The 25,758-nt window shown below is 38.9% G+C and overlaps 1 pseudogene; it reads left to right on the top strand.

The window, feature by feature from the left end:
* Positions 1 to 25,758, top strand: part of LOC148163066 (uncharacterized) — a 150,053-nt pseudogene that overhangs the window by 16,245 nt on the left and 108,050 nt on the right.

Genomic DNA, 25,758 nt, shown 5'->3' with positions numbered 1-25,758 from the left:
GCTATACCAGTACCTCCTATTCATCCCACCCACGAGCAACAATGTCAGAGAAATGGAAAGAAGAATCCAATAAACTTGACTATAATCTGACTCTATCTTGGGTAAATCTCTTCACCTCACTTGGCTTCAATTTCCTCATATATAAAATAGAAATTTGTTATAATCTGGACTACCCACCTCATAAAAATGGTAAGAATAATGTTGAAAGCAACTGTCATTTACTGAGGGTTTATTATGTGTGTCAGGCTGAATTATAAATGTTTCATACCTATCAACTCATTTAATCCTCACAAGAATCCTATAAAGTACAGATGAGATTACTGAGACAGAGATCAAATAACTTGGCTGAGGCTACAGGGCTAACTCTGTAGCCAGGGAATCTGGTTCCCAGGCCTGAACTCTTAATCCCCATGCTATATTAATGGAATCTAATGAGATAAAATAGTGCTTTGAAAGCTGCAAAGCCCTGCTGCATTCCTTTTATTTCTTTGTTTAAAAGCAAACAGTACCCTTTATACTTTACACTCCTGCTGAATGGTACAGATACAAGGAATAAACACCAGTAAGGTAAAATCTCATCAATTTTGTCAGTTAATTCAAGTTAACATCTACTTTGATGTATCATTCTCCAGTGACAAGATAATATTACCCTCTATACAATATGAGGATAGTGTGAAATATAACTTTATAACTGAAAGTGCTGGCACTATGAGCCTCACACTTCTAAGAATAGGTTTGCAAATTTCAATAAAATCAAAAATTTGGAGCTGCCTGGGTGGCTCAGTTGGCTAAGCGTCCAACTCTTGATTTCAGCTCAGGTCATGATCTAAGGGCTATGGGATCGAGCCCTGCGTCAGGCTCCATGCTCTGGATAGAGTCTGCTTGTCCCTCTCTCTTTGCTCCTCTCCCACCCTCTCTCTCTCTCTCAAATAAATAAGTAAAATCTTTTTTAAAAATCAACAACTTGAGCAGTCTTAGCTATTTGTCTCTGGGAGGGTTGAGATAAACTGCAATCTTTTTGTTGTTTCACGATCCTAATCTTTTCCTGCACCATTATTCCATATGCATAAAATCAATGTTAATTAACATTGAGCAAGATGGTGGAGGAATAAGAGACCTGGATTTTGACTGGTCTCAGGAATTCAGCTGGATAGGGATCAAACCATTCTGAACAACTACAAACTCAACAGGAGATTGAAGAAAAGAATAGCACCAACTCTGAACAGAAAAGCAACCACTTTCTGGAAGGTAGGACGTGTGGAGAAGTGAATCTGAGGCAATATTCGGGAGGATAGACGACAGGGGAAGGGGCCTCCATCGGCCGCTTCTGGCAAGTGACAGAGCCCTGGAGCACAAAATCGGAACTTTTACAAGTCAGCTCCGCTGAGGGACATTGCTCCAGTGGCTAAGCAGGGGGTGGAAACCTCATGGGACAGTGTGGTCGCAGGACCCTCAGGGTCACAGAAAGACCAGGGGTGCCTGAGTGTGGCAGAGCTCCCAAGTATTGGAGCGGGGAAGCCGGCTGCAGAGACTGAGCTGAGGCGCGGCCTCGCAGCCGGGGGTTGCATAAACTGTGATCCACGGCACAGTCGGGCCACTGCTCCTCTAGCAGGGACCCAACAAGCGGCAGATCTGGGGAGACTCCCCTTTCTCCCCTGGGAGGAGCGGCGTGGGAGTGCACCGCAGGGATCTGCTGGGTTTGGAGACTCCACACTGAGTCAGGTGGCAGAGATAGAAACGCTTGGTCACAGGCCGGGTGAGTATGGAGTGCAGCCGGAGACCAGGGAGATGGGAGTGATTGACTGCTTTTATCTGGGGGCGCACTGAGGAGTGGGCCCCTGAGTTCTCGGCTCCTGAGGGGCGGAGATTGGGAGGCTGCCATTTTCACTGTCCTCCTCCAAAGCTGTACCGAAAGCTTGCAGGGAACAAAAGCTCCCGAGAGCAAACCGGAGCAGATTACTTAGCCCAGACCAGGCAAGGGCGGGGAAATTCTGCCTCTGGCAAAGATATTTGGGAACCACAGCAACAGGCCCCTCCCCCAGAAGATCAGCAAGAACAGCCAGCCAAGACTAAGTTTACCGATCAATGAGAAGAGCAGAACTCCAGAGATAGGGGAATACTGCACATAGAATTCATGGCTTTTTTTACCATGATTCTTTAGTCTTTCAAAGTTAATTTTTTTAACTTTTTTTTGAATTTTGCTTTTTCCCTTTTTCAACCAACTTCTTATCAATCCCTTTTTTAAAAAACATTTTTATTTTTCATTTTAGAGTCATATTCGATCCCTTCATAGTAGTTACCCTTATTTTTGGCATATATATATATAAGTTGTTCTCTCTTTAAAATTTTGAGATACAGTTTCTTCTAACAGATCAAAACATACCATAAATTTCTAGGCTTTTGTCTAGTCTCCTGCCTGATCACATTCTCTCCCTTTTTTTAAAAAAACCTCTTCTTTCTTTTTTCAAACAACTTCTTATCTTATCTATTCCTTTTATAAAAATTTTATAATTTTCATCATTACAGTCATATTCCATCCCTTTATCATATCAACCCCTATTTTGCACATATATACGTTTTTCTTTCTTTAAAATATTGGGAGGAACTTTCTTCTAACAGACCAATATACACCCAAAATTTAGTGTGTGGCACTGATCTATGCACCAGCCTGATCATATTTGATCATATTCTGTTTTTTTTTTGTTTTGTCCTGTTTTTGTTTGTTTTTATCTTTTTCTTTTTCTTTTGTTTTTGTTTTTCTTTTTTCTTTCTTTCCCTTTCTTTTCCCCTGGCTTCAGGTCTTTTCTGATTTGTTTAGAGTATATTTTCTGAGGATGTTGTTACCCTCTTAGCATTTTGTTCTCTCATCCATCTATTGTCCTCTGGATAAAATGACAAGATGGAAAAAATCACCTCAACAAAGATAACAAGAGGTAGTACCGACTGCCGGGGACCTACTCAATACAGACATTAGTACGATGTCAGACCTAAAATTCAGAATCATGATTTTAAAGATACTAGCTGCGCTTGAAAAAAGCATGGAAGTTATTAGAGAAACCCTTTCTGGAGAAATAAAAGAACTAAAATCTAACCAAGTCAAAATCAAAAAGGCTATTAATGCGATGCAATAAAAAATGGGGGCACTAACTGCTAGGATAAATGAGGCAGAAGAGAGAATCAGTGATAGAGAAGACCAAATGATGGGAAAAAAAGAAGCTGAGAAAAAGAGAGATAAACAACTACTGGATTATGAGGGCACAATTTGAGAGATAAGTGATATCATAAGACAAAACAACATTAGAATAATTGGGATCCCAGAAGAAGAAGAAGAAGAGAGAGAGAGAGGCAGAAGGTTTATTGGAGCAAATTATAGCAGAGAACTTCCCTAATTTGGGGAAGGAAACAGGCATCAGAATCCAGGAGGCACAGAGATCTCCTCTCAAAATCAATAAAAATAGGTCAACACCCGACATCTAATAGTAAAACTTACGAGTCTCAGAGACAAAGAGAAAATCCTAAAAGCAGCACGGGAGAAGAGATCTGTAACCTACAATGGTAGAAACATTAGATTGGCAACAGACCTATCCACAGAGACCTGGCTGGCCAGAAAGGACTGGTATAATATATTCAGAGAATTAAACGAGAAAAATATGCAGCCAAGAATACTAATCCAGCTAGGCTGTCGCTGAAAAGAGAAGGAGAGATAAAAAGCTTCTGGGACAAACAAAAACTAAAGGAATTTGCAAACACGAAACCAGCCCTACAAGAAATATCGAGAGGGGTCCTCTAAGCAAAGAGAGAGCCTAAAAGCAATATAGACCAGAAAGGAACACAGACAATATACAGTAACAGTCACCTTACAGGCAATACAATGGCACTAAATTCATATCTTTCAACAGTTACGCTGAATGTAAATGGGCTAAATGCCCCAATCAAAAGACACAGGCTATAGATTGGTTAAAAAAACAAGACTCACTGATATGTTGTCTGTAAGAGACTCATTTTAGACCCAAAGACACTCCCAGATTTAAAGTGAGGGGGTGGAAAACCACTTACCATGCTAATGGACACCAAAAGAAAGCTGGGCTGGCAAATCTTATATCATACAAATTAGATTTTAAACCAAAGAGTGTAATAAGAGATGAGGAAGGACACTATATCCTACTTAAAGGGTCTATCCAACAAGATCTAAAAATTGTAAATAACTATGCCTCTAACATGGGAGCAGCCAATTATATAAGGCAATTAATAACAAAAGCAAAGAAACACATTGACAGCAATACAATAATAGTGGGGGATTTTAACACCCACCTCACTGAAATGGACAGATCATCTAAGCAAAAGATCAACAAGGAAATAAAGACTTTTTTAAAAAGATTTTATTTATTTATTTATTTGAGAGAGAGAGAGAGAATGAGAGATAGAGAGCACAAGAGGGAAGAGGGTCAGAGGGAGAAGCAGACTCCCCGCTGAGCAGGGAGCCCGATGCAGGACTCGATCCTCGGACTCCAGGATCATGACCTGAGCTGAAGGCAGTCGCTTAACCAACTGAGCCACCCAGGCGCCCAGGGTGGCTTTCAATGACACACTGGACCAAATGGACCTCACAGATATATTCAGAACATTCCATCCCAAAGCAACAGAATACACATTCTTCTCTAGTGCCCATGGAACATTCTCCAGAATAGATCACATCCTAGGTACAAATCAAGTCTCATCTGGTACCAAAAGATTGGGATTATTCCCTGCATATTTTTAGACCACAATGCTTTGAAACTAGAACTCAATCACAAGAGGAAAGTGGGAAAGAACTCAAATACATGGAGGCTAAAGAGCATCCTACTAAAGAATGAATGGGTCAACCAGGAAATTAAAGAAGAATTAAAAAATTTCATGGAAACCAATGAAAATGGAAACACAACTGTTCAAAATCTTTGGGATGCAAAAAAGGCAGTCCAGAGAGGAAAGTATATAGCATAGCAATACAAGCCTTTCTCAAGAAACAAGAAAGGTCTCAAATACACAGCTTAACCCTACACCTAAAGGAGCTGGAGAAAGAAGAGCAAATAAAGCTTAAACCCAGCAGGAGAAGAGAAATCATAAAGATCAGAGCAGAAATCAATGAAATAGAAACCAAAAGAACAGGTAGAACAGATCAACGAAACTAGGAACTGGTTCTTTGAAAGAATTAACAAGATTGATAAACCCCTGGCCAGACATATCAAAAAGAAAAAAGACCCAAATCAACAAAATCATGAATGAAAGAGGAGAGATCACAACCAACACCAAAGAAATACAAACAATTATAAGAACATATTATGAGCAACTCTATGCCAGTAAATTAGACAATCTAGAAGAAATGGATGCTTCCCTAGAGATGTATCAACTACTAAAACTGAACCAGGAAGAAATAGAAAACCTGAACAGACCTATAACCACTAAGGAAATTGAAGCAGGCATCAAAAATCTCCCAAGAAACAAAAGCCCAGGGCCAGATGGCTTCCCAGGGGAATTCTACCAAACATTTAAAGAAGAATTAATACCTATTCTTCTGAAACTGTTCCAAAAAATAGAAATAGAAGGAAAACTTCCAAACTCATTTTATGAGGCCACCATTCCTTGATCCCAAAACCAGACAAAGACCCCATCAAAAAGGAGAATTACAGACCAATATCCTTGATGAACATGGATGCAAAAATTCTGACCAAAATACTAGCCAATAGGATCCAACAGTACATTACAAGGATTATTCACCACGACCAAGTAGGATTTATCCCTGGACTGTGAGTTTGGTTCAACATCCACAAATCAATCAATGTGACACAATACATTAATAAAAGAAAGAACAAGAACCATGTGATCCTCTCAATAGATGCAGAAAAAGCATTTGACAAAGTAAAGCATCCTTTCTTGATTAAAACTCTTCAGTTATAGGCATAGAGGGTTCATACCTCAATATCATGAAAGCCATCTATGAAAAGCCCACAGCGAATATCATTCTCAATGGGGAAAAACTGCGAGCTTTCCCCCTAAGGTCAGGAACGCGGCAGGGATGATCACTATCACCACTGCTATTCAACGTAGTATTAGAATTCCTAGCCACAGCAATCAGACAACAAAAAGAAATAAAAGGCATCCAAATCGGCAAAGAAGTCAAACTCTCACTCTTTGCAGATGATTTGATACTTTACATGGAAAACCCAAAAGACTCCACCCCAAAACTGCTAGAACTCATACAGGAATTCAGTAAAGTGGCAGGATATAAAATCAAGGCACAGAAATCAGTGGCATTCCTATACACCAACAAGACAGAAGAAAGAGAAATTAAGGAGTCGATCCAGTTTACAATTGCAGCCAAAACCATAAGATACCTAGGAATAAACCTAACCAAAGAGGCAAAAGATCTGTACTCAGAAAACTAAAATACTCATGAAAGAAATTGAAGAAGACACAAAGAAATGGAAAAACATTCCATGCTCATGGATTGGAAGTAACAAATATTGTGAAGATGTCAATGCTACCTAGAGCAATCTACACATTCAATGCAATCCCCATCAAAATACCATCCACTTTTTTCAAAGAAATGGAACAAATAATCCTAAAATCTCTATGGAACCAGAAAAGACCCCGAATATCTAGAGGAATATTGAAAAAGAAAAGCAAAGCTGGCAGCATCACAATTCCGGACTTCCAGCTCTATTACAAAGCTGTCATCCTCAAGACAGTATGGTACTGGCACAAAAAAAAAAAAAAAAACACATAGATCAATGGAACTGAATAAGAGCCCAGAAATTGACCCTCAACTCTATGATCAACTGATCTTCAACAAAGCAGGAAAGAATGTCCAATGGAAAAAAGACAGCCTCTTCAACAAATGGTGTTGGGAAAATTGGACAGCCACATGCAGAAGAATGAAACTGGACCATTTCCTTACACCACACACAAAAATAGACTCCAAATGGTTGAAAGACCTACATGTGAGACAGGAGTCCATCAAAATCCTAAAAGAGAACACAGGCAGCAACCTCTTCGACCTCAGCCGCAGCAACTTCTTCCTAGAAACATCGTCAAAGGGAAGGGAAGCAAGGGCAAAAATGAACTATTGGGACTTCATCAAGATAAAAAGCTTTTGCACAGCAAAAGATACAGTCCACAAAACCAAAAGACAACCGACAGAATGGGAGAAGATATTTGCAAATGACATATCAGATAAAGGGCTAGTATCCAAAATCTATAAAGAACTTATCAAACTCAACACCCAAAGAACAAATAATCCAATCAAGAAATGGGCAAAAGACATGAACAGACATTTTTCCAAAGAAGACATCCAAATGGCCATCAGACACATGAAAAAGTGCTCAACATCGCTCGGCATCAGGGAAATCCAAATCAAAACCTCAATGAAATACCCCCTCACACCAGTCAGAATGGCTAAAATTAACAAGTCAGGAAATGACAGATGTTGGCGGGGATGTGGAGAAAGGGGTACCCTCCTACATTGTTGGTGGGAATGCAAGCTGGTGCAGCCACTCTGGAAAACAGTATGGAGGTTCCTCAAAAAGCTAAAATTAGAGATACCCTATGACCCAGCAATTGCACTACTGGGTATTTACCCCAAAGGTACAAATGTAGGGATCCGAAGGGGTATGTGCAACCCGATGTTTATAGCAGCATTGTCCACAATATCTAAACTGTGGAAAGAGCCAATATGTCCATCAAAAGGTGAATGGATAAAGAAGAAGTGGTATTTATATACTATGGAATATTATGCAATCATCAAAAGGCATGAGATCTTGCCATTTGCAATGACATGGATGGAATTGGAGGGTGTTATGCTGAGTGAAATAAGTCAATCAAAGAAAGACATGTATCATACGACCTCACTGATATGTGGAATTCTTAATCTCAGGAAACAAACTGAGGGTTGCTGGAGTGGGGGTGGTGGGAGGGATGGGGTGGCTGGGTGATAGACATTGGGGAGGGTATGTGCTATGGTGAGCGCTGTGAGTTGTGCAAGACTGTTGAATCACAGATCTGTACCTCTGAAACAAATAATGCAATATATGTTAAGAAAAAAAAGAAGATAGCAGGAGGGGAAGAATGAAGGGGGGGAATCGGAGGGGGAGATGAACCATGAGAGACAATGGACTCTGAAAAACAAACTAAGGGTTCTAGAGGGGAGGGGGTTGGGAGGATGGGTTAGCCTGGTGATGGGTATTAAAGAGGGCATGTTCTGCATGGAGCACCGGGTGTTACGCACAAACAATGAATCATGGAACACTACATCAAAAACTAATGATGTGGGGCGTCTGGGTGACTCAGTCATTAAGCATCTGCCTTTGGCTCAGGTCATGATCCCAGGGTCCTGGGATCGAGCCCTGCATTAGGCTTCCTGCTGGGCAGGAAGCCTGCTTCTCCCTTTCCTGCTCCCCCTGCTTGTGTTCCCTCTCTCACTGTGTCTCTTTCTGTCAAATAAATAAATAAAATCTTAAAAAAAAAACTAATGATGTAATGTATGGTGATTAACATAACAATAAAAATTTAAAAAAAAGAAAGCAGGGTCTCCCCAAACACCACATCTGCCAGCCCCTTGATCTTAGACTTCCCAGATTCCAGAACGTGAGAAATAAACGCCTGTTTATAAAACAACAACAACAACAATGCTATTTAACATTAATTTTGTAAATTGAAATCATTGTGGAGAATTTCATATTACTGCTTGACTTAGATTGAAAATCTCCTGAGATTTTAAAGAATCATTATGGTTAGAAATCATACCTGTAAATAAGTCACCTTCTAAGCATTTTCCATAGTTTTTCGGCTCCAAAGCTTACTAGAACACTGGTTTAAGGTCTCCAGTCGTCTCTCTTCTACTAACTGGCTATGACTTTGAATGAATCACTTAGCCCCTGTTTCTTGCTTTATAAATGGAGAATTGAGTAATACATATTCTTTCATACTTAATGCTATACAAGCTCTAATCACGGATACAACTCAGAAGGAAAGTCAAGTATAATGCCTATCATTTAGACTGTGTTCAATAAATATTATTCTCCCCTTCCCCAGTCCCAATCTTCCTATGGTTAAATGCCTGTTTTAGTTCCTCTTACATCTATCTGAATACTTCTACTGTAGACACTTTCTCTTTAATGCTGTGACCATTTCCTAAACTTCCCTTTATGTGGGGACACCACAAGTAAACCACCATGTCTGATCTTCCTGATTATTTTTCAGAGTCTGGGGGAATTAGGAAGCAGAAGTGGACTACTGCTTAACAATTTCATAGAGGACTAGGAAAGTTTCCATCTGAGTTAAACTATTTAGAAAGATGTCCAGATGTACTGTGCTCTGAATGTACATTTGAAATATTGACTTGGGCATGTGAAAACTTCTCAGGAGCTAAGGCCCAGATCAGATTTCCACAAAATTGAATAATGCTTTTCCTTGCAAATTAATCACTATTTTCTTTATTTAGCTAGTTCACACACACTGAACCAAGAATTAATAAGCAGAAAAAAAAATAAGCAGAGCCTGAGTTCATTCTTGAATTGTTAATACTAAGCTTCTCCAATTGACTTAATGATTAAATTAGATTTGAGTGGGTAGAGGTAAGACTACATATTTGCTACCTATTCTTCACCCCTACCCCCACTTTTACATTTAGCAGAGTAGCTTGTGACTTTCGAAGTTGTTACAATTCTATCATGAGTATATAATTGGAAATCTCAATATATTCTATGAATCTCTGGCAAAAAGTTGTACTACATAGTTTAGCCCTGTGAAAAGAATTCACCATTACCTTTGTTATTTTTGGTTGTTGTTCTGTTCATAAATATGTTTTTAAAATTTATTTGCCTTGAAAAACAGATTATATGACATCATTCAGCCCTTTCCACAGGAGAGAATATGTTTGAATTACTTTCACCTGGTGAAAATTTGCAGCAGTTATGTCAAGGGGAAAAACACCTTATATTTGTTAGTTAGAGACCCAGGTAATGGGCATAGATTGAGGAGCATAGAAATGAATACTGATATGGTTTAAAGATCATATAATAAGCTATATAGTAGAGGCAACAAATATTGAGAAATGGTCACTGAAAAGGAAGAATACTTTTTAAAAATTCCAGTATAATTAACATACAGCATTAATTACTTTCAGGTATACAATGTAGTGATTCAACAATTGCATACATCACCCAGTGCTCATCCCGACAAGTACACTCTTTAATCCCCATCACCTATTTAACTCATCCCCCTACCGACCTCCCCTCTGGTAACCATCAGTTTGTTCTCAATAGTTAAGAGTCTGTTTCTTGATTTGTCTCTTCCTCTTTTCTTCTTTTGCTCATTTGTTTTGTTTCTCAATTTCCACATACAAGTGAAATCATATGATATTTGTCTTTCTTTGACTTATTTCACTTAACATAATATTCTGTAGTTCCAACCACGTTGTTCCAAATGGCAAGATTTCATTCTTTTTTATGGTCTGAGTAATATTCCAGTGTGTGTGTGTGTGTGTGTGTGTGTGTGTGTGTGTGTGTGTGTGTACCACTTTTTAAAAAATATTTTATTAATTAATTAATTTATTTATTAGAAAGAAAGAGAGATCACAAGTAGGCAGAGTGTCAGGCAGAGGGAGAGGGAGAAGCAGGCTCCATGCCAAGCAGAGAGCCCGATATGGGGCTTGATCCCAGGACCCTGGGATCATGATCTGAGCTGAAGGCAGACACTTAACCAACTGAGCCACCCAGATGCCCCATATATCTACTTCTTATTTATACATTCATCAGTCAATGTACACTTGGGCTGTCTCCATAATTTGGCTATTGAATATAATGCTGCTATCAACATCGGGGTGCATGTATCACTTCGAATTGGTATTTTTTTATTCTTTGGGTTGGTGGTATTTCTATATTTAACTTTTTGAGGAACCTCCATACTGTTTTCCAGAATGGCTGCACCAGTTTGCATTCCCATCAACAGTTTAAGAGGGTTCCCCTTTCTCCACATCCTCACCAACACGTTTCCTGTGTTGTTCATTTTAGATATTCTAACAGTGTGAGGTTCTAACTCATTGTAGTTTTGATTTGTATTTTCCTGTTGATGAGTGACGCTGAGCATCTTTTCATGTGTCTGTCGGCCATCTGTATGTCTTCTTTGGAAAAATGTCTGTTCTTGTCTTCTGCCCAATTCTCAACTGGATTATTTGTTTTTTTGGGTGTTGAGTTTGATAAGTTCTTTATGGACTTTGGACACTAACCCTTTATCAGATATACCATTTACAAATATCTTCTCCCATTCCATAGCTTTCCTTTTAGTTTTGTTGATTGCTTCCTTTGCTGTGCAGAAACTTTTTTATTTTGGTGAAGTCCCAATAGTTCATTTTTGCTCTTGTTTCCCTTTCCTCAGGAGACATATCTAGTAAGAAGTTGCTATGGCCAATGTCACAGAGGTTATTACCTGTGTTCTGTGGATTCAGGTCTTACATTTAGGTCTTTAATCCATTTTAAATTTATTTTTGTGTATGGTGTAAGAAAATCGTTTCATTCTTTTGCATGTTGCTGTCCAGCTTTCCCAACACCATTTGTTGAAAAGACTGTCTTTTTTCCATTGGATATTCTTTCCTGGTTTGTTGAAGAATAGTTGACCATATAGTTGTGGGTTCATTTCTGAGTTTCTATTCTGTTTTATTGGTCTATCTGTCTATTTTTGTGCGAGTTGCCAAACTATTTTTATCACTACAGCTTTGTAATATCACCTGAAGTCCACAATTGTGATACCTCCAGGTTTGCTTTGCTTTTTCAAGGTTGCTTTGGCTATTCAGGGTCTTTTGTAGTTCCATACAATGTTTAGGATTATTTGTTCTAGCTCTGTGAAAAATGTTGTTGGTATTTTTAAAATATATATTTTATTTATTTATTTTAGAGAGAGAGAGGGAGAGAGAGAGTGCAAGCAGGGGGTAGTGACAGAGGGAGAGGGAGAAACAGGCAACCCACTGAGCAGAAAGCCTGAGGTGAGGCTTGATCCCAGGACCCTGGGATCATGACCTGAGCCAAAGGCAGACGCTTAACCAACTGAGCCACCCAGGTGCCACTGCTGTTGGTATTTTGATAGGGATTGTATGAAATGCGTAGATTGCTTTGGGCAGTACAGATATTTTAACAATACTTGTTCTTCCAATCCATCAGCATGGAATGTTTTTCCATTTCTTTTGTCATCTTCAATTTCTTTCATCAATATTTTATAGTTTTCAGAGTACAGGTATTTCATCCCTTTGGTTATGTTTATTCCTAGGTATCTTATGGTTTTTGGTGCAATTGTAAGTGGGATTGATTCCTTAATTTCTCTTTCTGCTGCTTCATTATTGGTGTATAGAAATGCAACAGATTTCTGTACATTGATTTTGTATCCTACAACTTTACTAAATTTATGTATCAGTTCTAGCAGTTTTTTGGTCAAGTCTTTATAGGGTTTTCTATATAGAGTACCATGGGTCATCTACAAATAGTGAAAGTTTGATTTCTTCCTTGCCAATTTGGATGCCTTTTATTTCTTTTTGTTGTCTGATTGCTGAAGTTAGGACTTCTAGGATTATGTTGAATAACAATGGTGAGAGTGGATATTTTTGAAAGACATTGCTCTTTAAGCTCACCATAAGCTTTATTAGACATGAATTGATGATAAGAGAAATTTGAAAAGAATAAAATTGTGGGCACCTGGGTGGCTCAGTTGGCTAAGCGACTGCCTTTGACTCAGGTCACGATCCCGGAGTCTCTGGATCGAGTCCCACATCTGGCTCCCTGCTCAGTGGGGAGTCTGCTTCTCCCTCTGACCCTCTCTCCTCTCATGCTCTCTCTCACTCTCTCTCAAATAAATAAATAAAATATTTAAAAAAAATAAAATTGCATATTATTAATGCCACACATGATGTGACATTTGGATATTTCACCCTTTTAAATTGTCCTCAAACCGATCTACTTATTTCACCATTGCCACTTAAACACCTGAATTTGACATTGAGAGTTCATCTGTGGAGATAGTTCTTTGTAAAACTTCAATGAAAGCAGCGGGAAAAAGTATGTGTTGACCTTCTGTATCATAAACATTTGGGTAGATCATTTATTTCGTTCTGAGTTAGTAAGAAAAAAGCCTCAGTCTAATTGATGTCACACAAATTTATTTGATACATTAAAATTTCATATTCAAGTCATAACTTTGATTGGTTCTCTTCTCCACACTACACAACAATGTCTTTCCTTTCCCACTTTATTCATCCACATAAACATTTTACAATTCTCACCAACATTTGTATCAGTGGCAAATGATCTCTTTCTCCCTGGACCTTTATGCAGCTGGCCTATGTCCACAATCTGAATATCAATATTCAGAAACACTATTGTGCTGCAGGATGAGCACAATTGCTGACATTATTCACCATACAGCTGCAGAGATGATTCTGCAGCCGCTAACATTGCACTTACAAACTATCCACTACCTGACTTTCTCCCCAAGTTTCTGATGTTCCCAGCACCTGGAAAATCTCCAGGGCATTGCTCTAGACCACTTAGCTTTAGGTTGTGTTGGTAAAGTAAAGGTATTGTTATGCAGGTAAACCCAGAGTTTGCATTTTATGGGGCAACATGATAATGTTATGGGAACATGAGCTGTTGCGCCAAAGGCCTGGAATTTACTAGCTGTTGGAGGGTCACTTGAACTTTCTGGGTATGAAATTAAAATTAATTTATTTTGGGGGCGCCTGGGTGGCTCAGATGGTTAAGCATCTGCCTTCAGCTCAGCTCATGACCCCAGAGTCCTGGGATCAAGCCCCGCATTGGACTCCCTGCTCAGCAGGAAGCCTGCTTCTCTCTCCCTCTAGTGTTCCCCCTGCTTGTGCTCTCTTTCTCTCTCTGTCAAATAAATAAATAAAATCTTAAAAAATTAATTTATCTTTTAAAGTTGTTTAAAGGATTAAATGAGATATTGCATACAAAGGGGGTTGGAACAATGCCAAAAAATAGTGTTCTTGAAATAATATCTGTTAATGATGTTTACAATAGGTAAGCACGTATAAAATGTTTCATGTTTGCTGTCTGTTAGGAAAAGACAAGCAGAGTGCTATACCACTGTGGGATTCCAAAAGTCTGTGAGTACAGATAGAATAATTTTATTGCCCCCAAAAGCAAACTTTTACCATACTTTCCACCAATATGCCATCAAAGAAATGAGGCCATTGGTGGGCAAAGGGATAGTGAAGGGAGTGTGGGGTACTAGCTTGACTTATTAAATTTCAATGTCTTGCTCAGCAATTATCATAGAATGAACCTGAACTGTTGACTTAATTTGAGAAAGGTCTATGATAGGGCAAGGGGCATCTCTAGACTTCTCAGAGCTCAGATCTTTGTGCCAGGATAGAAATATTTTCTATCCTACTCACATCTCCTTGCTACCTCAACAGATTCCCTCATCCCTCTGGGATGAGCTTAAACCCATAAAGATAATTCTGTACTTGCCCTTACTGGATCCCTCCATAAGGACAGAAAACAAAAAACTCTCTGCATGGTGCCATGGTATCTCACTAAGAGCTGGTATCTGGCCCATAAAATTTTATCCTAGTTGCTGGGAAAACAAGTAACTTTCTGATGTTGGTGGGATAGATTTAAAAACTAATTGTACTCCATCCAATATAGTCTCCTTCAGCTACAAAGATAGGGGGGTTCATTCCTTACATCCACTTTCTGTGGGAAAAAAGGCACCAGATATCTGCCATGATGGCCATGACAGACCTGAGAACAGAAGGCAGGCTTGCAGGCTTGTGGAACGATAACTAACTTGGCATGCCCCATAGCTTATCCCACACAAATCTGACTCAAAATTATTGCTGATGGGTAACTCCCTCTAGGAGAATAGTTATTCTATATATGAGCTATATTTAGGGGGCCACATGGAAAGATTGATAATATCCATCATCTACTTTGTTTTCAACCCCTCCTGATTGGTGATTTATGACCCCATCATTTCTCACCTGTTGAGGAAAAGTATTAATGAAGCTGGAACTTTAGAAACCAATAATGTTAAGAACAGTGATATATATATAAAAAAAAAGTCTTTGATACATATCTCAATTTGAGTACACAATGGTTTTTTTCTTTTTTTATTTAAATTCAATTAATTAACAGATAGTGTATTATTAGTTTCAGAGGTAGAGTTCAGGGATTCATCAAGTGTATATAACACCCAGTGCTCATTACATCACATGACCTGCTTAATGCCCATCATCCCGTTACCCCATCACCCATTCCCCTCCCCTCAAGCAACTCTCAGTTTGTTTCTTGTGGTTAACAGTCTCTTACGGATTGTCTCCCTCTCTGATTACATCGTGTTTTATTTTTCCCTCCCTTCCTCTATGCTCCTCTTTTTCTTTCTTAAATTTCACATGAGTGAAATCATACGGTAATTGTCTTTCTCTGATTTATTTAATTCATTAGCATAATACCCGCTAGTTCTATCATTGCAAATGGCAAGATCTCATTTTTTGATGACTAATATTCCATTGATATACCACATTTTCTTTATTCATCTATCAATGGACATCTGGACTCTTTCCATAGATTGGCTATTGTGGACATTGCTGCTATAAACATTGGGGTGCGGGTGCCTCTTCAGATCACTACATTTGTATCTTTGGGGTATATACCTAGTAGTGCAATTGCTGGGTCATAGGGTCTATTTTTAACTTTTTGAGGAACCTCCATAATGTTTTCCAGAGTGGTTACACCAGCTTGCATTCCCACCAACAGTGTAGGAGGGCTCCCCTTTCTCTGCATCCCCGCCAACATCTGTTGTTTCCTGACTTGTTAATTTTAGCCATTCTGACCAGTGTGAGGTGGTTTTGATTTGTATTTCCCTGATGCCAAGGGATGTTGAATATTTTTTCATGTGTCTGTTGGCCATTTGTATGCCTTCTTTGGAGAAGTGTATGTTCATGTCTTCTGCCCATTTCTTGACTAGTTTGTTTGTTTTTTGGGTTTTGAGTTTGGTAAGTTCTTCATAGATCTTGCATACCAGCTTTTTATCTGATATATCATTTACAAATATCTTCTTCCGTAGGTTGCCTTTTAGTTTTGATGAGTGTTTCCTTTTGCTGTGCAGAAGCTTTTTATCTTGAAGTCACAATAGTTCATTTTTGCTTTTGCTTCCTTTGCCTTTAGAGTTGTGGCTAGCCAGAAGTTACTGCGACCGACGTCGAAGAGGTTGCTGCCTGTGTACTTCTCTAGGATTTTGATGGATTCCTGTCTCACATATAGGTCTTTCAAACATTTTGAGTTAATCTTTGTGTATGGTGTAAGAGAATGGTCCAGTTTTATTCTTCTGCATGTGGCTGTCCAATTTCCTGAGCACCATTTATTGAAGAGACTGTCATTTTTCCATTGGACATTCTTTCCTGCTATGTTGAAGATTAGTTGACCATAGAGTTGAGGATCAATTTCTGGGTTCTTTGGGTTCTGTTCCATTGATCTATATGTCTCTTTTTGTGCCAGTACCATGCTCCCTTGATGATCACAGCTTTGTAATTTAGCTTGAAGTCAGGAATTATGATGCCCCCAGCTTTGGTTTTCTTTTTCAACATTCTTCTGGCTGTTCTGGGTCTTTTCTGGTTCCATACAAATTTTGGGATTATTCGCTCCAGCTCTGTGAAAAATGTCAATGGTATTTTGATAAGGATTGCATTGAATGTCAGATTGCTCTGGGTAGCATAGACATTTTAACAATATTTGTTCTTCCAGTCCATGAGTGTGGAATGTTTTTCCATCTCTTTGTGTCTCCCTAAATTTCTTTCATAAGTATTCTGTAGTTTTTAGAGTACAGATCCTTTACCTCTTTGGTTAGGTTTGTCCCTAGGTATCTTATAGTTTTTGGTGTGATTGTAAATGGGATGAATTTCTCAATTTCTCTTTCTTCAGTCACACTGTTAGTGTATAGAAATGCAAATGATTTCTCTGCATTGATTTTGTATCCTGCCACGTTGCTGAATTCCTGTATGAGTTCTAGGAATTTTGGGGTGGACTCTTTTGGGTTTTCCACGTAAAGTATTATGTCATCTGTGAAGAGTAAGAGTTTGACTTCTTGTTTGCCAATTTGCATGCCTTTTATTTTTTTTGTTGTCTGATTGCTGAGGCTAGGACTTCTAGTACTATGTTGAACAACAGTAGTAAGAGGGCATCCCTGTTGGGTTCCTGCCCTTAAGAGAAAAGCTCTATTTTTCCCCATTGAGAATGATATTCATTGTGGGCTTTTCATGGATGGTTTTATGATACTGAGGAATGTTCCCTCATCCCTATACTTTGAAGAATTTTGATCAAGAATGGAGGCTGTACTTTGTCAAATGCCTTTTTTGCATCGATTGAGAGGATCATATGGTTCTTGTCTCTTCTTTTATTAATGTGATCTATCAAATTGATTGATTTGCGAATGTTGAACCACCCTTGCATCCTCGGAATAAATCCCACTTGGTCCTGGTGAATAATCCTTTTAATGTACTATTGGATCCTATTGGCTAGTTTCTTGGTGAGGATTTTGGCATCCATTTTTATCAGAGATTGTTCTATAATTCTCCATTTTGATGGGGTCTTTGCCTGGTTTGGGGATCAAGGTAATGCTGGTCTCATAGAATGAGTTTGGAAGTTTTCCTTCCATTTCTATTTTTTGAAACAGCTTCAGACGATTAAGTATTTCTTCTTTCAATGTTTGGTAGAATTCCCCTGGGAAGTCATCTGGCCCTGGACTCTTGTTTGCTGGGAGGTTTTTGATTACTGCTTCAATTTTCTTGCTGGTTAAGTCTGTTTGGTTTCCTATTTCTTCCTGTTTCAGTTTTGGTAGTTTATAAATTTCTAGGAATGCATCCATTTCTTCCAGATTGCCTAATTTGTTGGCATAGAATTGCCATAATATGTTCTTAAAATTGTATTTCCTTGGTGTTGGTCATGACCTGTCCCCTTTCATTCATGATTTTATTAATTTGGGTCCTTTCTCTTTTCTATTGGATAAGTCTGGCTAGAGGTTTATCGATCTTATTAATTCTTTCAAAGAACCAGCTTCTAGTTTCATTTATCTGTTCCATTGTCCTTCTGCTATCTGTTTCATTGATTTCTGCTCTAACCTTTATTATATTTCTTCTCCTGCTTGGTTTTGGCTTATTTGCTGTTCTTTCTCTGGCTTCACTAGGTGTAAGGTTAGTTTGTGTCTTTGAGGTTTTTCTTAATTTTTAGAGAGACTTGAATTGCAATGTACTTCCCTCTTAGGACAGCATTTGCTGGGCACCTGGGTGGCTCAGGCGTTAAGCATCTGCCTTCAGCTCAGGTCATGATCCCAGGGTTCTGGGATCGTGCCCCACATCAGGCTCCTTGCTCTGTGGGAAGCTTGCTTCTCCCTCTCCCACTCCCCTTGCTTGTGTTCCTGCTCTCGCTCTCTCTCTCTATCAAATAAATAAAATCTTAAAAAAAAAACCAATGTACTATACTCTTTAAAAAAAAAAAAAAGACTGCCTTTGCTGTATCCCAAATGTTTTGAACAGATATGTTTTCATTCTCATTAGTTTCCATGAATTTTATAAATTCTTTAATTTCCTGGTTGATACATTCATTTTTCAGTAGGATGTTCTTTAACCTCCACTTGTTTGAGTTCCTTCCAAATTTCCTCCTGTGGTTGAGTTCATGTTTTAGAGCATTGTGGTCTGAAAATATGCAGGGAATAATTTCAATTTTTTGGTACCAGTTGAGATCGGATTTGTGACTCAGAATGTGATCTATTCTGAAGAAGGTCCATGTGAACGCGACAAGAATGAATATTCTGTTTTTTAGGATGAAATGTTCTGTATATATCTGTGAAGTCAATCTGGTCCAGTGTGTCATTCAAAGCCTTTGTTTCTTTGTTGATCTTCTGCTTAGATGATCTGTCCATTACTGTGAGTGGAGTGTTGAAGTCCCCTACTATTATTGTATTATTATCAATGTGTTTCTTTAATTTTGTGATTAATTGGTTTATATAATTGGCTGCTCCCATGCTGTGGGCATAAATATTTACAACTGTTAGATATTCCTGTTGGATAGTCCCTTTAAGTATGATATAGTGACGTTCTTCATCTCTTATTATCGTCTTTGGTTTAAAATCTAATTTGTCGGGCGCCTGGGTGGCTCAGTTGTTTAAGCGACTGCCTTCGGCTCAGGTCATGATCCTGGAATCCCGGGATCGAGTCCCACATCAGGCTCCCTGCTCAACAGGGAGTCTGCTTCTCCCTCTGACCCTCTTCCCTCTCGTGCTCTCTTTCATTCTCTCTCTCTCAAATAAATAAATAAAATCTTTAAAAATAAAAAAATAAAAATAAATAAAATCTAATTTGTCTCATATATGAATTGCTACCCCAGCTTTCTTTCGATGTCCATTAGCATGATAATGGTTCTCCACCCCTCACTTTCAATCTGGAGGTGTGTTTGGGTCTAAAATAAGTCTCTTGCAGACAGCATGTCATTGGGTCTTGCTTTTTTATCCAATCTGATACCCCGTGTCTTTTGATTGGGGCATTTAGCCCTTTTACATTCAGAGTAACTTTTGAAAGATATTCATTTAGTGCCATTGCATTACTTGTAAAGTCACTGTTTCTGTAGATTGTCTCTGTCCCTTTCTGGTCTATGTTACTTTTGGGCTCTCTCTTCACTTAAAGGATCCCCCTTTAGTCTTTCTTGCAGGGCTGGTTTAGTGATTATTCTCAAAGCTCTTTATCTCTCCTATTCTGAATGTCAGCCTTGCTGGATAAAGTATTCTTGGCTGCATAGTTTTCTCATTTAGCACCGTGAATATATCATACCAGTCCTTTCTGGCCTGCCAGATCTCTGTGGATAGCTCTGCTACCAGCCTTATCTTTCTACCTCCATATTTTGAAGACCTCTTGTCCCAAAGTACTTTCAAGATTTTCTCTTTTTATTTAAAGATTTTATTTATTTATTTGAGAGAGAAAGAATGAGAGAGAGAGCACATGAGAGGGGGGAGGGTCAGAGGGAGAAGCAGACTCCCTGCCAAGCAGGGATCCTGATGCAGGACTTGATCCAGGGACTCCAGGATCATGACCTGAGTTGAAAGCAGTCACTTAACCAACTGAGCCACCCAGGCGCCCAAGATTTTCTCTTTGTCTCTGAAATTTGTGAAGTTCGCTTTTATATGTTGAGGTGTTGACCTATTTTTATTGATTTTGCGGGAGGTTCTCTGTGCCTCCTGGACTAGAATGCCTGTTTCCTTCCCCAAATTAGGGAAGTTCTCAGCTATGATTTGCTCAAATATACCTTCTGTCACTCTCTCTCTTTCCTCTTCCTTTGGGACACCAATTATTCTAATATTGTTTTGCTTTATGGTATCACTGATTTCTCGATACCTCCCCTCATGATTCAGTAGTTGTTTTACTCTTTTCCTCAGCTTCCTTATTTTCCATTATTTTGTCTTCTATATCACTGTCTCTCTCTTCTCCCTAATTTACCCTAACAGTTAGAGCCTCCATTTTTTTATTGTATCTCAGTAATACACTTTTTGATTAAATTTTAGTTCTTTCATTTCTCCAGAAAGGGATTCTCTAGTGTCTCCTATGTTTTTTTCATACCCAGCTAATATCTTTACAATTGTTATTTTGAATTATGGCTCCAACATCTTCCTTATATCCATATTGATTAAGTCTCTGGCAGTTAGTATTACCTCTTGTTCTTTTTTCTGGGATGAGTTTTTACACCTTGTCATTTTATTCAGAGAAGAATAGATGAATGAGGGAACAAAATACAAAAAATATCAACCCTGACCCAGGAAATATACACTACACAAATCAGAAGGTCAGAAACCAAAAATGAAAAAAAAGGAGGGGAGAAAGAGAGAATATTATCAAACAGGTGGACAGAACAGAATAGTACACTAGGTCCTGGGTGTATTTTGGTCTGTTTGTTAGAAGAAACTATATCTCAAATTTTATACAAAGAAAAACATTATATATATATATGTATATATATATATATATATAGAGAGAGAGAGAGAGAAAGAGAGAGAACATACAAATATATATACAGAGAACATACATATATATATATGTATATATATATATATATATAGGCTAAAATAAAATTGAATACAAAGAAAGGAAGCCAAAAATGAAAAATATATATAAAATGTATATGTAAAAATGAAAAATGAAAGGTCTTAAAAAAGAGTTTATAAATAAGAAATTAGTTGAAAAAGAAAAACAGAAAAAAGAAAGAATAAATTTTTAAACTGAAAGACCAAAGAATCATGAGGAAAAAAACCTCAAATTCAAACACTGTTTTCCCCTAGTGCTGGAGTTTTTCAGTTCTGTGTGATCAGTAAACTTGTTATTAGCTGGATGTTCCTGCTGGTCTTCTGTGGGAGGGGCCTGTTGTATTGATTCTCAAGTGTCTTTCCCCAGGCGGAGTTTCACTGTCCTTGCTAGGGGGCTGAGCTCAGTGTAAGTGGCTCCAGATTGCTCTATGTGGCTTTTGTTCCCTGAAGGCTTTCAGTGCTACTTTAGAGGATGAAAATAAAATGGCGGCACTCTGATCTCCAACCTTGGAGCTGAATTTCACCACCCCCACTCTTCAGTGCACCCTCAGGGAAAAGCAGTCAATCACTTTTGTCTCCCTGGTTTCTGTCCACACTCTGTTCACCCTGCCTGTGACCAAGCATTTTTATCTCAGGCATGTGACCCCATTTGGAGTCTCCAAACTTCGCAGACTCCTGCAGCACACACCCCTGCCAGTTGTGTCTCCAAGCCCTGCAGATTCCTGCAGAATTCACCTGGGCAGCTCCTCTCAGAGGAAGGAAGAGGTCTTGCTGTGGTTCTGCTGCTCACTGGGTCCCTGCTTGTAGAGTGGTCGCCAATCATGTGATGGTTTGCAGTTTATGGCAACACCAAGTTGAAGGCCCCATCCTGGGCTCACTGATTGTAGCCAGCTTCCCTGCTCCAATGCTTGGGAACTTTGCTACAGTCAGGCACCCCCACTGTTTCTGTGACCCCAGGGATCCTGAGACCACACTCCCACCTAGGATTCTGCCCTGCTTCACTACCTGAGTGCCTTTCAGACAGGTATGTTCCTCATCGGAGCCAACTTCTAAAAGTTCTGATTTTGGGCTCCAGCTGCTATATCACTTCCTGGTAGCTGGCTTACAGAGAGGCTCCCTCCCCCTGGGTTTATTATCAGATCTAACGCCTCTGATACACTTCTCCACACCTCCTACTTTGCAAAAAATGGTTGCTTTTCTATTTGTAGAATTTCAATAATTCTTAAATCTCAGGTTGTATTCACAGGTATTCAGAATGATTTGATAGCTATCTAGCTGAATTCCAGGAACCAGATGAAACTAGCATCCTCTACTCCTCTGCCATCTTCCTCCAACCATGATGTTTTTTTTTTTTTTTACAACCTATGAAATAAGCTTATGGTTTCTCAGTGATTATTTAATGAGATGCCAAGTAGCCTTCTAAATCAAAGGGTCTTCCATCTGCCTAATGATATATCGATCTAATCATCATACCTGTCTTCTATAACCTTTGAATTAGGTGGTCTTAGATTATCCACCTTTGGCCAATCCTGAGCAATGTACTTGAGTGCCTAGAAATGGAATTCCAGTACCATGCCTATTCAACCAAGGAATTTCCATAAAGCCAGACAAGGAAATTGGTGGTGCTGGAGTCAATGCCTCTAAGACCAAAGAACAGGCAGGCTATACTGTTACAGGCGAAGCCTATCATCTCCACATTTACTTCTCTAGGAACCAAAGTGTTGGCTATCAATATTTCCTGAAGCTTGAAGGACTTCCCTGAAGGGGCGTGGTACTATGTAGTAGTGCTTCCAAACACCATACATAACCTAGAGTAACCCATGTCAAACAGGTAAAACCACCATCTTCACTTGGTTAGTCTTCTTCATCATGTTCATATTGAGCAGCTAAAAACATTACTTGGGCTCTGTGTTTTTTTCAGCTGAAATTTTTAAAAATCAATAGAGGCTGTCTTACTCTGAGAAATTTTCTGACCTAAAAACTTCGTAGCAGATAATAAAACTTAGGCAGTGTTGAAGTATCCTAATCTTTAGGAAAAGCAGGATATATGACTGGCCTACCTCCTAGCACATTTGCAGGATATTTCCATAACAAGTCACTGCTAGAGCTTTGGTCTAGTGATAATAGGTAATGACCTGGTAGAAAAGCTTTAAACCACTGGCATGTAAATGAGGTTATCTAGGGAGAGAATATAGAATACATAGGATCTAGAATACGAACTCCAACATTTACCAACTGTGTGAACTTGGGCAACTCACTTAACCTCACCAAGCACCAGTTTTAGTACCTAAAAAATGAAGGAAAAAACACATACACTTTGGGATAATACAACTATGTACAATAAATGAGAGATCTTGCTAAAATGGAGAAGTGCTTTCATTTATTCTGTCTCAAATATTTTATGATTATTTCTTTTCTCTTTCTGCTCCTGTGCCTTTTATTTTATTTTTTTTGAGTTTTTTTTATTATTTCATGTTACTCACCAAACATTCCATCATTAGTTTTTGATGTAGTGTTCCATGATTCATTGTTTGTGTATAACACCCAGTGCTCCATTCAATACATGCCCTCTTTAATACCCATCACCAGGCTAACCCATTCCCCCCACCCCCTACCCTCTAGAACCCTCAGTTTGTTTCTCAGAGTCCATAGTCTCTTTTTTTTCAACAATTAAGATTTTGTTTTAATAAATTATGGGCTTTCTCTTATAAATACATATTAGCATAAGAAATTGGCCAAGAAAGTTACACTCCAAAGAGTTATCATTAGTGATCACTTGGTAGTGGGGATTCTGAGTGTTTTAAACAGCTTTCTTCATCTTTTTTTTTATTGTTATATTAATCACCATACCGACAGAATGGGAGAAGATATGTGCAAATAACATATCAGATAAAGGGCTAGTATACAAAGTCAACAAAGAACTTATCAAACTCAACACCCAAAGAACAAATGGTCGAATCAAGAAATGGGCAGAAGACATGAACAGATATTTTTCCAAAGAAGACAACCAAATGGTCAACAGACACATGAAAAAGTGCTCAGCATCGCTCAGCATCAGGGAAATCCAAATCAAAACCTCAATGAGACACCACCTCACACCAGTCAGAATGGCTAAAATTAACAAGTCAGGAAACGACAGATGTTGGTGGGGATGCAGAGAAAGGGGAACCCTCCTACACTGTTGGTAGGAATGCAAGCTGGTGCAGCCACTCTGGAAAACAGTATGGACGTTTCTCAAAAATTTGAAAATAGAGCTACCCTATGACCCAGCAATTACACTACTGGGTATTTACCCCAAAGACAAAAATGTAGGGATCCGAAGCGGTATGTGCACCCCGACGTTTATAGCAGCAATGTCCACAATAGCCAAACTATGGAAAGAGCCAAGATGTCCATCGACAGATGAATGGATAAAGAAGATGTGGGAGATACACACACACACACACACACACACACACACACACAATGGAATATTATGCAGCCATCAAAAGGAATGAAATCTTGCCATTTGCAACAAAATGGCAGGAAGTGGAGAGTATTACCTTAAGCGAAATAAGTCAATCAGAGAAAGACATGTATCATATGATCTCACTGATATGAGGAATTTTTAATCTCAGGAAACAAATGCTGGAGTGGTGGGGGGCGGGAGGCATGGGGTGGCTGGGTGATAGAAATTGGGGAGGGTATGTGCGATGGTGAGCGCTGTGAATAGTGTAAGACTGTTGAATCACAGACCTGTACCTCTGAGACAAATAATACATTATATGTTAAAAAAAAAAAGAAGAAAATAGTAGGAAGGGTAAAATGAAGGGGGGAAATCAGAGGGCAAGAAGAACCATGAGAAACTATGGACTCTGAGAAACAAATAGAGGGTTCTAGAGGGGAGGGAGGTGGGGGGATGGGTTAGCCTGGTGATAGGTATTAAAGAGGGCATGTACTGAATGGAGCACTGAGTGTGATACACAAATTTAATCATGGAACACTACATCAAAAACTAATGATGTAATAAAAGCCATCTATGAAAAACCCACAGCAAATATCATTCTCAATGGGAAAAAACTGAGAGCTTTCCCGCTAAGGTCAGGAAGACGGCAGGGATGTCCACTATCACCACTGCTATTCAACATAGTATTAGAAGTCCTAGTCACAGCAATCAGACAACAAAAAGAAATAAAAGGCATCTGAATTGGCAGAGAAGAAGTCAAACTCTCACTCTTTGCAGATCATATGATACTTTATGTGGAAAACCCAAAAGACTCCACCCCAAAACTGCTAGAACTCATACAGGAATTCAGCAACTTGGCAGGATATAAAATCAATGCACAGAAATCAGTGGCATTCCTAAATACCAACAAGGCAGAAGAAAGAGAAATTAAGGAGCTGATCCCATTTACAATTGCACCCAAAACCGTAAGATACCTAGGAATAAATCCAACCAAAGAGGCAAAGAATCTGTACTCAGAAAACTATAAAATACTCATGAAAGAAATTGAGGAAGACACAAAGAAATGGAAAAATGTTCCATGCTCATGGATTGGAAGAACAAATATTGTGAAGATGTCAATGCTATCTAGAGCAATCTGCACATTTAAAGCAATCCTTATCAAAAGACCATCCACTTTTTTCAAAGAAATGGAAGAAATAATCCTAAAA

This window comes from Eumetopias jubatus, unplaced genomic scaffold (genome assembly GCF_037043125.1).
Source record: "Eumetopias jubatus isolate StellerSeaLion01/CBP00866 unplaced genomic scaffold, mEumJub1_p1.0 scaffold_11, whole genome shotgun sequence".
Classification (NCBI taxonomy): domain Eukaryota; kingdom Metazoa; phylum Chordata; class Mammalia; order Carnivora; family Otariidae; genus Eumetopias; species Eumetopias jubatus.
The sequence above is the reverse complement of the archived record's forward strand: the minus strand, read 5'-3'. Positions and strand labels throughout refer to the sequence as shown.